Here is a 14,207-nt window from a genome sequence, read left to right as displayed (position 1 = left end):
TGCAGTTCTTCAGGTGCTGATCTAACAATTATCTAAAAAATTTTGAAACTATCGATGCCCCCCACTGAAACCAACGCCTGTATAAGGGAATTCCACATCCTTGCCGCTCTTTCAGTAAAGAACCTTCTATGCAGTTTAAGGTTAAACCTCTTTTCTTCTAATTTTATGAGTGGCCACGTGTCATATTATGAGTGGCCACGTGTCTTATTAAACTCTCTTTCGCAAAAATGTTTTATCCCTATTGTGGGGTTACCAGTATGGTATTTGTAAATTGAAATCATATCCCCTCTCAAGCGTCTCTTCTCCAAAGAGAATAAGTTCAGTGCTCGCAACCTTTCTTCATCATAACTAATATCCTCCAGACCCTTTATTAGCTGTGTTGCCCATCTTTGTACTCGCTCCATTTCCAGTACATCCTTCCTGAGAACTGGTGCCCAGAACTGATTGCCCTGCTTAGCTTAGTGTCGTTCGCAAATACGGAGATTGAACTACAGAACCGTGGGGGACCCCACTTCCCACCCCTGACCATTCCAAGTATTTCCCATTTATCACCACCCTCTGAACTTGCCCTTGTAGCCAGTTTTTAATCCATGTACTCCCCTTATGGCCCACCTTACTTTGTATAGTAAACATTCATGGGGAACTGCAAAATCCACATACACCATGTCTACGGGCCTTCCTTTATCTAGATGGCAGCTCACCTCCTCATAGAAGGTTAATAGATTGGTTTGGCAAGTAAAAATGAGAAAAAATGGTCTGGCAATTACCCTAACAACCCTCGGGTGCAAACCATCTGTCCTGGTGATTTATTAATGTTAAATTTCCCAAGTCTATTTCTAATTTTGTTCTCTGTTAGCCATGAGGGTGCTTCCTATGATTGTCATAAGCAGTGGCAGCTGGTGCTCAAAATGTTTGGGGGGTTGCAAAAACACTTTGAAAAGAAATCATCAATTGCAGCCACTGTGCCCATCAAACGCTGTCACTGTGCTCTCAAATGCTGCCACTGTGCTATCAATTGCAGCCACTGTGCCCATCAAACACTGCCACTGTGCCCATTAAATGCTGCCAGTGTGCCCATCATATGCTGCCATTGTGCCATTAATTGCAGCCCCTATGCCCATCAAACGCTGCCAGTGTGCCCATCATATGCTCCCAATGTGCCCATCATATGCTCCCAGTGTCCCTCTTGGGGCACACCACTGACACCCCCCGCCAGTGGATCGCAGGACACACCGCTGACACCCCCCCCCAGTGGATTGCAAGACACAACCCCCCCCCCCCCCCGCGAGTGGTGGATCGTGGGTCACAACGCTGACACAACCCTCCCATGCATGGATCGGCGCTTACCTTCTCCTCTTCTCCAGTGTCTCCTCTCCTCTCACTTTCTCTGTCCCAGTTCTGCCAAAGCGCTGAGCATCCAATAGGGACGCCTGGCACTTTGGCCAATCAGGAAACAGGTCTCACTGCCCTGCCTCCTGATTGGTGGGGAGGCAATGCAGTGTGAAAATAGTGAATATTCATTCGCTATGGTCACACAATTGGGTGGGATCAGGGCGCACTCTCTGCGCCCCGAGCCCACCCTTTTTTGAAGCCTATTAGAGCCTCTGGCTCTAATCAGGTGCTTCAAAAAATAATACCCTCCCGTCATAGGAATCCATGCATCTGACGTCCTGATAGGGGTCGGGCACATGGATAGGGAGACGGCAGCAGGGAGGGCACGTGCGCCCACAATGCATGAGGACAAATACTGTCGTTTTGGTTACTAAAGCCCCCCCGATTCCCTCGTAAAGACTGAGAAGAAGCATAAATGCAATAACTTTCGCCATCACCCCATCCTTTGTAACCAGATGTCCTTCCTCATTCTCTATGGGTCCAATATGGTCTGTCCTCCCTTTTTTACTGTTTGTATTCTTAAATAATTTCTTGAGATTTTTTTTGCTCTCTTCCGCTATGTATCTTTTGTGTTCTATCTTAGCCACCCTAATTGCACCCTTACATATCTTGTTGCATTCTTTGTAAAGTTTGAATGCTGATGATGATTCCTCAGCCTTGTATTTTTTGAAGGCCTTCTCCTTTACTTTAATATGCATTTTTACATTGGAGTTGAGCCATCCAGGACTTTTGTTTGCTCTTTTAAATGTATTACCTAATAGGATGCACTGGCTAATGCCCTTATTTAATATGCTCTTACAGCAAACCCATCTCTCCTCCATGTCTTAGTTTCTAATATTTTATCCCAAGTTATATCTTCAAGCGAGATTCGTAGTTTAGGGAAGTTGGCTCTTTTGAAATTCAGTGTCTTTGTGTTCCCCTTGTTTTGCTATTTGTGTGATTTATACTGAAGCCAATTGACCTGTAATCGCTGTTTCCTAAATTGCCCCGTATTTACACATCCGTGATCAGGTCTGTATTGTTGGAAATCAGTAGATCTAGTAATTCCTTGTTTCTAGTTGGTGGGTCTACCATCTGACCCATAAAATATAAAATTGTTCTGTAAGACATTTAGGAACTGGCGAGCCTTAGACGAATGCGTGGTTCCCTCCGCCCAGTCTATGTCTGGATAATTAAAATCCCCCATTATGATACCACTTCCCATCCTTGCTGCTAATCCAAATTGGTATAGGAGGTCCGTCTTCCCCTCCTCCCTCAGGTTAGGGGGCCTATAGCATACTCCCAGTATTATTTTCCCCTTAGCTTCATCCTTTTGGAGCTCTACCCATAAGGATTCTACCTCCTCCCTAGCTCCCTTATTGATGTCATCTCTCACATTCACTTGTACATTATTCTTGATATATAGGCATACCCCTCCCCCTTTTTTACCCTCTCTATCCCTCTGATAAAGGGATAACCCTTGAATGCTTGCCAGTAAATCATGAGAGCTGTTGAACCAGGTCTCTGAAATTCCCACAAATTCTAAATCCTCTTCATTCAACAGTATCTCTAGTTCACTCATCTTGTCCGCCAGGCTCCTGGCATTGGTAAGCATGCCACATAGTTTAGACTGGTTGCATAATGTCCTCTTATTGGGTGTTCTGAGATTGCAAATAGGACTTGTTACTATACTTACCTTGGGTTTATGTGCTTTAGTCAAACTACCACTAATGCCCCAATACTACCCTCTGGAATATGTTCATTGCTGACTATCTCTACCTCTGGACCCTCCCCCCATCCCCTAGTTTAAAAACCCCTCTAACTTTTCGGCCATCTTCACTCCCAGCAGATCTGCACCCTCCTCATTTAGGTACAGTCTGTAGCTTCTATAGAACTGGTGACCAACTGAGAAGTTGGCCCAGTTCTCCAGGAACCCAAACCCCTCCTTACTACACCAGCTCCTCAGCCACTTGTTTACTTCCCTAATCTCCCTCTGCCTTTCCAGTGTGGATCGAGGTACCAGTAGTATTCCTGAGAATACTACCTTGGAGGCATGTTTCCTCAATTTAGCTCCCAAGTCCCTAAAGTCATTCTTTAGACATTCCATCTGCCTCTGACTTTGTCATGGGTGTCAATGTGCACCATACCAGCTGGGTCTTCCCCAGCCCCTCCCAGTAATCTGTCCACCAGATCCGTGATGTGCCGAACCCGAGTGCCTGGTAGACAGCATACAGTTCAGCACTACAGGTCTTTGTCACAGATTGCCCTCTCTGTCCTTCTAATGCCCTGCACATACGGTTGGAAATTCCGATGGAAAAAGTCAGATCGGATCTTGTTGTCGGAAAATCTGATCGTGTGTGGGCTCTATCGGACTTTTTTGTCGGATTTTCCGACGCACAAAATTTGAGAGCATGATCTAAAATTTTCCAACAACAAAATCCGATTGCATAAATTTCGATCGTGTGTAGACAATTCCGCCGGACAAAGTGCCACGCATGCTCGGAATAAACTAAGAGACGAAAGCTATTGGCTACTGGTCCGTTTATAGTCCCGACGTACGTGCATGACGTCACCTCATTCAGAACAATCGGATTTTCCGACAACTTTGTGTGACCGAGTGTATGCAACACAAGTTTCGGACAAAATCCGTTGGAAAAAATCAGACGGATTTTGTGGTTGGGATGTCCGGCCGTGTGTACAGGGCATAAGAATTGAGTCCTCTACCACCAGAATCTGTCTATCCTTTCCCTTCACTCCCCCCCCCCCCCCCCCCACTCTCAATTCACATTGCCTTTGGTTTATGTCATTGTTTACTGCATGTTGTTACCTATCCACATATCCAGTTTTTAATGGTAGTGACATTACTATTGTCAGACACACACACTGAACATTGCCAATCACACACACTGAAAATGATATAGAATTTGGAGGCTTACAATCAATTTTCTGCTTCCCCTCTATGTTGTTCAACAGCACCAAGCTATTACTTACAGAGTCACCATTAGCTTCTGCACTTGGTTTTTTGTTCAACTTTACGTAGCTGAGGCAAAGCATTATATTCCATATACATTAGGCTTCTTTGACAGGGTCTGATAAAAGCTCCAAAAAAAGTGTCTAGTAATAGAAAAGAAAAATCACCCTGATATTGTTGTTGTAGCAGCAAATAACATTCATGCTGTGTTTTCGTTTTTTAAAAGCTGTATCACAAATTAAATTTATTTTTTTCAAACCTGTTGGAATACAATAAGAATAACTGTTATTCTTTCAGAATTTCAAAAATCTGATTTTTAGTCACTTTGTCTATTAAATTATAAATAAAAATTACAATTAAGTTTTGTTATCTGTTTTTGGTGTATGTGTAGATACAGTAACTCTATATATGTGTGTGTGCGTGCCCATGTATGTGTGCATGTATTGGCCACTGGACAGCTCTCTGTGCACACATTCTATCGTCCTCTCATCATAGCATGCATAGCAAAGTACATTTTTGTCTCAAGAGTGACAACAACAGAAAGGTTTGTGACCACATGTTAACCTTGTTGCATATTCTACTAGCTTTGCATATTTGGAACTTAGAATACTTATATTATTTTATTTTTTATTTTTTTTTGTGGTTAAACTAGATGGACCTGTGTCTTTTTTCAACCTAACTATGTAACTATGTAATACTTGCTCTTTCTTTATGGTATAATTACTCTTAATCAATCTGGTTGGATGGGGACCGCTGGTTAACACAAATGTTCAAGTTTTGCAAAAGATTCTCAACACGATATAGACCTTGGTGTTAAATTAGCCATTCTTTTATGTTATTTGAAGTAAACCACTCTATTGAGTGTCCTTGTTATGCTTGAAAGCAAACCTCGGATTTGGTCTCTTGCGGGTTGAAAAGGTTTTCCATCCCTGACAAAGAAAAGCATCTCTACAACAGTGCGACCACTAGCATGTTTCATCATTAGGACTTTGTGCTTTGGTTGTTGAACAATGTTGCATTTCCGCCACACAAAACAGTTTGCAGTAGAGATAAAAGTTACACTTTGGTCTCATCATAGCAAATAAAATCCACATTTTCTCTGTCTCTCAATCGTCTTTTGGCAAACACCATATGGGACATTAAAGAGTTTTTTCAGCAGAAAATTTTTGTTCTGGTCACTCCCCCTCAAAACATGGCTCCCAAAAACCTCTGGGTTATGGAATTCCAAAGAGTAGTTTCCCCCACCAAAGTTGTGTATAACTGAAGCTTCTTCCTAGTAACCATACTACTAGCATCTTAGTTGCTTCTCTAACTAAAGTCCTCCTTATCAGTCACCAGGTAGTCTGCATTCTCTAGGTAGTCTTGCTGTTACACCATATTTGCATGTTTTAAAGCATATGTGGCCCCAAAATCTATTATAGTATGGTAATTATTATAGTGTTTGATATCATGCCTCAATGTAAACAGTTTTATAAGCAAATCATTTTTGTGAGTTATGTCAGTTAAAAATGTTCTTTAAGCAACAGCACTTACTGTTTCAGTCCACAAGTAGTAAGTCCCTGCCTTGCAAATAATCAGCCTGTTACTCTTTCAGTTGGCCATTGAGCTACATACCAGGTCTGTGGTAGCTATGCAAAGATACACAACGGCCAACTAAAGGAGTGCTCAGTGCAGGCTAATTGCAATGCAACAGAATAGCATTGTCAGCCAAAAACAGGATATGTTGTTACTGGCTGGATCTCTGGGCAAGAAACATATCAATAGATTTTAAAAAATATTTAATTTAGAAAAATTTATATAGATGGATGTGATGCCAAACATACTGTAAAGAGATTTTGGATTTATATATACTATTATAGTGCACCATGGATATTCAGAGTGTGGGATATTTTTTATATAACCCAACCCAAATTGATGCTTTACCTAAAAATGTATTTTTTAATTTGACAGAACTTTGGTATTCATGGTGTTTATTTAGATATGTTCTCTAACAGACTTTAGAATCTTCCCACTTTTTTTATTTTTAGATCATGTGACACTTTAAATTGTATACAGTTGACCACAAGTTTACTATTAATGTTCGGAATGTAATTGGTTTCTCCAAAGCCTACTTTGGGGTTTCAGTACACAAGCAGTGTATCAGAAGAAGTGTATCAGACCTAGGTATATTTGCCCACTTTAAAATGATGAACTATTCCTTTGCAGGCTCAGGAATACCCTCTCTTTTCCCTCTTCCTCATCCTCCCACCCCCCTTCTTTTTCCTATTTCCCTCTTTTACTCTCCCCACAAAGGAAAAGAGGTGTTGTCTGTCTCAATGGGGGAGAGTTACTAAAACTTGTGCACACACAATCTGGTGCTGCTCTGCATAGTAACCAATCAGCTTCTAACTTCAGCTTGTTCAATTAAGCTTTGACAACTAACCCTAGACGTCGTTTGGATACCATGCAAAGCTGTACCAGATTCTGTGTGCATCAGTTTTAGTAAATCTCTCCCTTGTGAGAGGTGATCTCAAAGCAAGTGTGAAAGAGGACCTAGTTGATGGAGAGTGTGATGAGGCCGAATCATTATGGGTAGAATTGCATATAAGTGTGCGTACAACAAAGTTGATCATTGGGGTTTGTTATAGGCCACCCAGTGTCAATGAGGAGGTTGATTGCACAGATAGAAAGGGCTGAAAGGTCTGGGACAGTGATAATAATGGGGGATTTTAACTACCCAGAAATTGACTGGAGTAATGGCACTGCAGAAACAGTTAAAGGGCAAACGTTTATAAACCTATTAAAAGACAATTTTATGGTATAGTTTATAGAGGCCCCGACTAGGAATGATGCTCTTCTGGACCTGGTAATCTCAAATCATGCAGAGCTTATTACTAATGTTCTTATAAAATAACATCGGGGTAGCATTGACCATTACATGATTCCATTTAATGTTAGCTGTATTAAGTTGTCTGACAAATCTGATTTCTTTTTATGAGGAGGTAAGTAAAACCTTGGACAAAAAGGTGGTTGTGGATGTAGTATACTTGGATTTTGCAAAAGCATTTGACACAGTTCCCTACACGTGGCTAATGTGTAAGATAAAGTCTACTGGCTTTGAAAAATCAGTTTGTAAATTAATAGAAAACTAGCTAAAAGACCGTATTAATAGTGACGTGGTTAATGATTTATCCTCGGAATGGTCTAAGGGTGTTAGTTGTGTACCCCAAGTTTCAGTGTTGGGACCGTTACTTTTTAATATATTTATAAATGATTTACAGATGACACCAAGCTATGCCTTGGAATAATCTCCTTACACAGTGCAAATGAGGTTTAACCACTTCAGCCCCGGTAGATTTGGCTGCTCAATGACCAGGTCATTTTTTGCGATACGGCACTGCGTCACTTTAACTGACAATTGCGTGGTCGTGAGACGCTGTAACCAAACAAAATTGACATCCTTTTTTCCCACAAATAGAGCTTTCTTTTGGTGGTATTTGATCACCTCTGTGTTTCTTATTTTTTGCACTATAAACAAAAGAAGAACGACAATTTAAAAAAAAACACAATATCTTTTACTTTTTGCTCTAATAAATATCCCAAATTTTTTTTCAAAATTTTTTTTTTTCCCTCAGTTTAGGCCGATATGTATTCTTCTACATATTTTTGGTAAAAAAAAAAAGAAAAAATCGCAATATGAGTATATTGATTTGTTTGCGCAAAAGTTATAGCATCTACAAAATAGGGGATAGATTTATGCCATTTTTATTATTATTTTTTGTTTACTAGTAATGGCGGCGATCTAAGATTTCTGCGATATTGCGGCGGACAAATTGGATCATGCTTTGCTGGATCTCTTGCCTTTCTCCGAATCAACTGTGGATATAGGATTGTGTATTTAGGATAGTGTCACCCCCGCCCCTTTTATTAGTTGAACTTGATGGACTTGTGTATTTTTTCAACCAGACCAACTGTGAAACTATGCAACTATATAACTATGGAGAGGCAAAGTTAAGTCTAGACTGGTAGCCTCTATTTTGACAGGGCTATTTTGTAACCATGCCCCAGTCTCAGTATCCTTGACTAAAACTGTGGCTTCTATGTGCTGCCAGCATATGTCTGATGGAGTACAATTACTTTTTTTGCCTCTGATACTCTTTGTGCGCTAACATCAAGTGCATTTGTCAGTTTTGTACTACCTCTTATACAAAACTATAAAATAAAATTCCAGATTGTACCACTGTCAAATGCTGAAAAATCTAAAAAAAGGGTAAATAATTATATAAAAAAAACCCACACTATATCCAGAGCTAGAGCTGTTGGCAGAAAAAATGTTGTGTAAGGTAATCTTTTACTAAGTGTTCAGGACACCCTCTAGTGGCCAATACAAATCTAACAACATATAAGTATAGAATAAGTAAAGAGGGGTGTAGAAAGCAAACATTGAGAAAGAAAGAAAATATAAAATATAGATTTTAATAAAGAAAAAGTGCAAACAATTCACTGCATGCAATGCCTCACCTACAGTTGCAAGTAATGTTTTTTTATATATATATCTGCCACCTAGATCAGATCAGAAATCCTTTTGCTTATACTATGTGCTGGGCACAATTTCAAAAGAAAATTAGAAAAAACATACCAACCATTTTTTTAGTGATAAGGTAAAATATTTCTGTTAGATATTTGTCCCTTTTGGGAAAATTGGTTGTTACCAGGGTAGAAAGGCACAGATAGCAATAAAAATATGAAGAATTTCTAATACTCTTGGTTTGGTCTGTGGCCCCATGAGAAGATCACATCATGTCCTGATTCAGTTTTAAAGACTGCTTACAAAGGAGTACCTAGAAGGTATCATACCCACATGTAGCACACAGTGCTCCCCATAATGTATTTGGCAATGCTGAGAAATAAGTTTGCACATACAGTTAAGAAACCCCATGCAAAATCAGTTTTGGGCACAAAAGTATAGACTAGATTTTCAGCTTGTTTCGCATTAACTTCTTCATTCTACAAGGCTCTTATACATTGCCACACTGTTTCTTTACTAAAGGCAATGCGTTTTGCTAAATGCACTCTCCTTTAAACCTAAAAATAAACTCTGAACTGCATACCACTTACCTGTTTGGATTATCAAAATTTTTATCAAGGTATTACTGTAGTGCACCAATGTACCCTATTCCCTATAGTTGTTAATTTTCTTCCTAGGCGATATGGCTATTCAGGAGGATTTCTGATTAGCAGGATGAGGTGTATTTGGATGATCTTAATAGGGCCCTTGAATAGAAGACTTGAATTGTCCCTTCATGGAGAGGTAAACCTTTTAAAGCAGTAGGGATCAATCTACTCATCAGCGTTATCCTCTGTGGGTGTTTTTCCCCTCTTTCCTCATTTTCTGCCCCCTAGGACTGTTTATATGCCTGGGCAGCAGTATAACATGGGATTTTATAATGGCTGAAAATGATTCCAGACCCATATGCATAATTAATTTTCTCCCTTAAGAAGTGAATGTTGTTCATGAAACGCGTTGAGAAAAACACTCTGAGGTTTAGAAATAAGTTGAATATCAATGTGCTCTTTGATGAGATCATCTTTTATAAATGCTACCTGTATAAATTAAAATGCATGCATGGATAAATTGTCTTCAACCATTAACTAATTGTTGTATATTATTTTTCTATGTAACAACAGCTTTATGCTGTACACAGTTGAACTGTATGGATTGTTTCTTTTGTGTTAACCAGCTATACATTGCTAAAATTCATCTGCCAATTTCAAGTCAACATCATGGTGGACAGCAAGGATGGGAAGTGTTATCATAATGGGGGAGTTTATCTATCCAGACATAGACCGGGCGGTTCTTTGCGAGTTCCTAAATGTCTTGCAGGACAATTTTATGGGTCAGATGGTAGACACACCAACTAGAAATAAAGCGTCACTGGATCTACTGATTACCAACAATACAGACCTGATCACGGATGTGGAAATACGGGGCAATTTAGGTAACAGCAATCAGAGGTTAATTGGCTTTAGTATAAATCACACAAATAGGAAACATAAGGGGAATACAAAGACACTGAATTTCAAAAGAGCCAACTTCCCTAAACTACGAACCTTGCTAGAAGGCATAAATTGGGATAAAATCTTAGGAACAAAGAACACGGAGGAGAGATGGGTTTGCTTTAAGAGCAGATTAAATAAGGGCATTAGCCAATGCACCCCATTGGGTAATAAATTTAAAAGAGCAAGCAAAAGTCCTGGATGGCTTAACGCCAATGTAAAAATGCATATAAAAGCAAAGGAGAAGGCCTTCAAAAAATACAAGATTGAGGGATCATCATCAGCATTCAGACTTTATAAAGAAAGCAACGAGAAATGTAAGGGTGCAATAAGGACGGCTAAGATAGAACATGAAAAGACACATAGCAGAGGAGAGCAAAAAAAAATCCCATGAAATTCTATAAGTATGTAAAAAGTAAAAACGGGGAGGACAGACCATATTGGCCCCATAGAGAATGAGGAAGGATATCTGCTTACAAAGGATGGGGAGATGTCGAAGGTTTTGAATTTATTCTTCTCCTCAGTCTTCACAAGGGAAAGCAGCAGAGCGGCGTGCGGACGTGACACGCCGCTCTGAGATAGAGGGGAGGGGCCAGGTGATGCCGGACAAGCGAGGCTCTGAGCTAGTGAGGAGGGACTGACAGGCGGATGTGAGCGGCGTGAAGGAGAGGCAGCTGAGCGGGGTGAGAGTCGGGAAGCTATGATTTGCACTCTGCCTAGGAAACGCATGTGAATGACGGCTGACCACTAAACCACCGATCACCCTTGCCCCCCCCCGGCCAAGTGGCCCCCCTCCCCCCCCGCCTCCCTTGTCCTGCTAATTTGGGCGTTTGATGAGGCTGAAAGCTGCATGATGCGAGGCCCCTGCAGGAGATATGTAGCAGCTGCAAGTGGACATGGGAGTAACTGAAACGCTGTGGAAATGGCAGTGCATCTCGTGCAACCCATCCATCCATCCATCCATACTGGTAGGGTAAGAGATCCGGAGTTCTGGAGGTTTAGGGGGGCTGTGAACTGACTGTTTTTTTTTGTGTGCCTGTTAGCCCTCAGGTGAATGAGCCTTTTAGCCCCCCTAAAGATCTGCCTTCAAACAAAAGTATATATGTGGTTAAACTGTGGCTTCCTTGAGGTGAAATGTATAAAGTCAACAGGAGATGAGTAATATTCTAATGTTTGTGAGAGACTATTTGAACTTTTTTTTTCCAAGCTGTGAAGAGACAGAAAATCTGTTTGGACTATAACCAGCAATATATGAGAGGTGTACTTACCTATACAGCAGAGAGAAACTTAGCAGGCTGTGAGAATGTACTTTAAATAATCTTGGTGTATTATTGCAACTAAGAAAGTGTGGGTGTCGTCAGGTTTAAAAGGCCAGTAAAAACATAGTACATAGTACAGTACACAGTACAAATGATAATGATGAAATTTGAAGATCAGCGATACTTGATTTAAAGTACTATCTGGTGTTTGGTATGTGGGTTGACCACAGCATATTTATTACCATACCGTACTCTGTACAGCCTCCCACAAACCTATTAAAGGGGGTTCAGTCTGAGCCAAAAGAGGTGCCACCCCTAGAAAAGGGTAAGGGGGAGAAAGAAATAAATAGAATTAGGAGTTATAAAGCAGCATGAAGGGCAGAGCGCAGAGGGGGACGGACTCTAAGAATCAGCGAGAAAGTTTAAACACGAGTTCAATCCAGAAATACCTCAAGGAGGGCAATTCAAGGAGCCCAGGGATGGAAAAAAAACAACTAACTACAAAAGAAAAAAAGAGAGAGCTAGAGAAACAAAGGATAGAACGGGAAAATCAAGCTAGGGATGAAATAGAGATGGAGGGGGCAGGAGCCCGGATGGAGCCAGAGGATATGGGAGGAAAGGGAGAAATGGCACAGTTACCGACAAAGTCAGAAATGTTGAAAATGTTCAGTAACTTAGAATCCACTATTAAGCTGGAAATCAACAATGTCAGGATTTATATGTCCCACCTGCTAAGCAGAGTGTAAGAAATGGAGGAAAAATCAGAAAAGCAAGTACAGGAATTAAGGAGCCTGAAAAAAAATATGGAGCTTTTACAGAGAAAGCAAAAGGACATCTTATATAAATTGGAGGGACTGGAAAACCATAGCAGGCACCAAAATTTGCGCATTAGATCAATCCCAGAGCAGCAAGGAGAAGACCTGACGGGGAAAATTAAGAGGATTTTCCAGACATTAATGGGGAGGGGGGATGAAGTGGATTTAAGAATAGATCGAGCTCACAGAATTAGGAAACCCCCTGGATTGAGAGAGGACATACCCCCGGGATGTCGTAGTGAAGTTCCACACGTTTGAAGATAAACATAAAATCTGGACTAAACTTAGAGGGGTTTCAACGCTACAATATGAAGGAATTGAAATACAAATCTTTGCGGACTTATCGGCAGAAACTTTGTCATGGAGAAGGAGATTAAAGCCCCTTTTGGGGCAATTGAGGACTGCCGATTTGAAATACAGTTGGGGGTTCCCATCAGCTTTAGTGGTATATAAAGAAGGGAGGACGTTCAGACTGAAACCAAAGGATGAGTTGGACGAGTTTTGTAGGAATCTGGAAATTACGCCCCCTAGTGTGCCCGGATGGGGGGGGGGTGATGGAGTAGGGAGAGGGAATAATAAAAGTAAAATGTTGAAATTTTATAAGACGAGTGAGTTATAAGTGGGAGATATTCATTCATGTGAATCCGCCTCCCCCTTCCCCCCTAATGTTTTTTTGTTTTTTTCTATTGGGAGGAGGGGGAGATACGGGTTGAAAACATGGAGATGGTTTAATGAAAGAGGGAGGCTGAAAAACTGCTCAAGAGATAGCGGGGCTCTTATGGACTCCTCCCGGGTTACAGGGGGAGGTCCATCGGAGCCCGAAATATTAGTCGGCAGGGCCTGAGCCCCACCCTCTGGGGTAGGTGTCTCTGTTGGCATTAGATAAGATGCCAAACGCGAGATATAGGGCCGGAAAGGTCGCGATGGGGGGGTGGGTGGAGGGAGGACATGGAGGGGAGGGAGGGGGTGGTGGGGGAGGGGGGGTATGCACGTAACCCAGACTTCTATGTGGATGGAGAGGGAGGATAAGAGCAGATGGGGCCCCCAATTGGTCAAGAGTGGATGCACCGCAGAACCAGGCAGAAGATGGAATTAAAAATCATGACATATAATGTGAGGGGTCTAGGATCATATGGGAAGAGACTTAAAATTCTTAAAGAAATCAAACTGCGATCGGTAGATGTAATTTTTATACAAGAGACTCATTTAACTCACTATACAAATATTAAAATGAATTCAAAAGAATACCCCACCTGGTTCTACGGTGACTCCACAACAAGGGGTGCAAAGGGGGTGGCTATTGGGTTTTCGGAAAGGATCAAATTTAAGGTCTTAGACAGAAGGATTGATCCAGAGGGACGCTATATGTTTATTAAAGGCCAATTGGGAGATGGGGTATTTACTTTGGTTAATGTATACAGTCCAAATAAGAACCCTGTTCGTTTTTTCAATAGAATGTTGACTATATTGGAGGAATTTAGGGTAGGAAGGGTTATTATGGCAGGAGATTTAAATTTTGGATTGGACCCTAGACTGGATAGTACGTCACGTGCACAGGGGATGAGTAAAGAACAAATAAAAAAGATAAAAACTAAATTGCACCAAGCCCAATTAATGGATGTATGGAGTAAAACATGACGGGTATGGGTATGGGTAAAACATGACGGTGTTAGGGACTACACTTTTTTTTCCCTGGTGCACGGGACGTACTCAAGGCTGGACTATCTCTTTGTGGACCACAAATTATTGGAAGAG

Source organism: Lithobates pipiens, unplaced genomic scaffold, assembly GCF_037356315.1.
Source record: "Lithobates pipiens isolate NorthernLeopardFrog02 unplaced genomic scaffold, aLitPip1_a1.2 Scaffold_13, whole genome shotgun sequence".
In the NCBI taxonomy this organism is placed as follows: domain Eukaryota; kingdom Metazoa; phylum Chordata; class Amphibia; order Anura; family Ranidae; genus Lithobates; species Lithobates pipiens.
The sequence above is the reverse complement of the archived record's forward strand: the minus strand, read 5'-3'. Positions refer to the sequence as shown.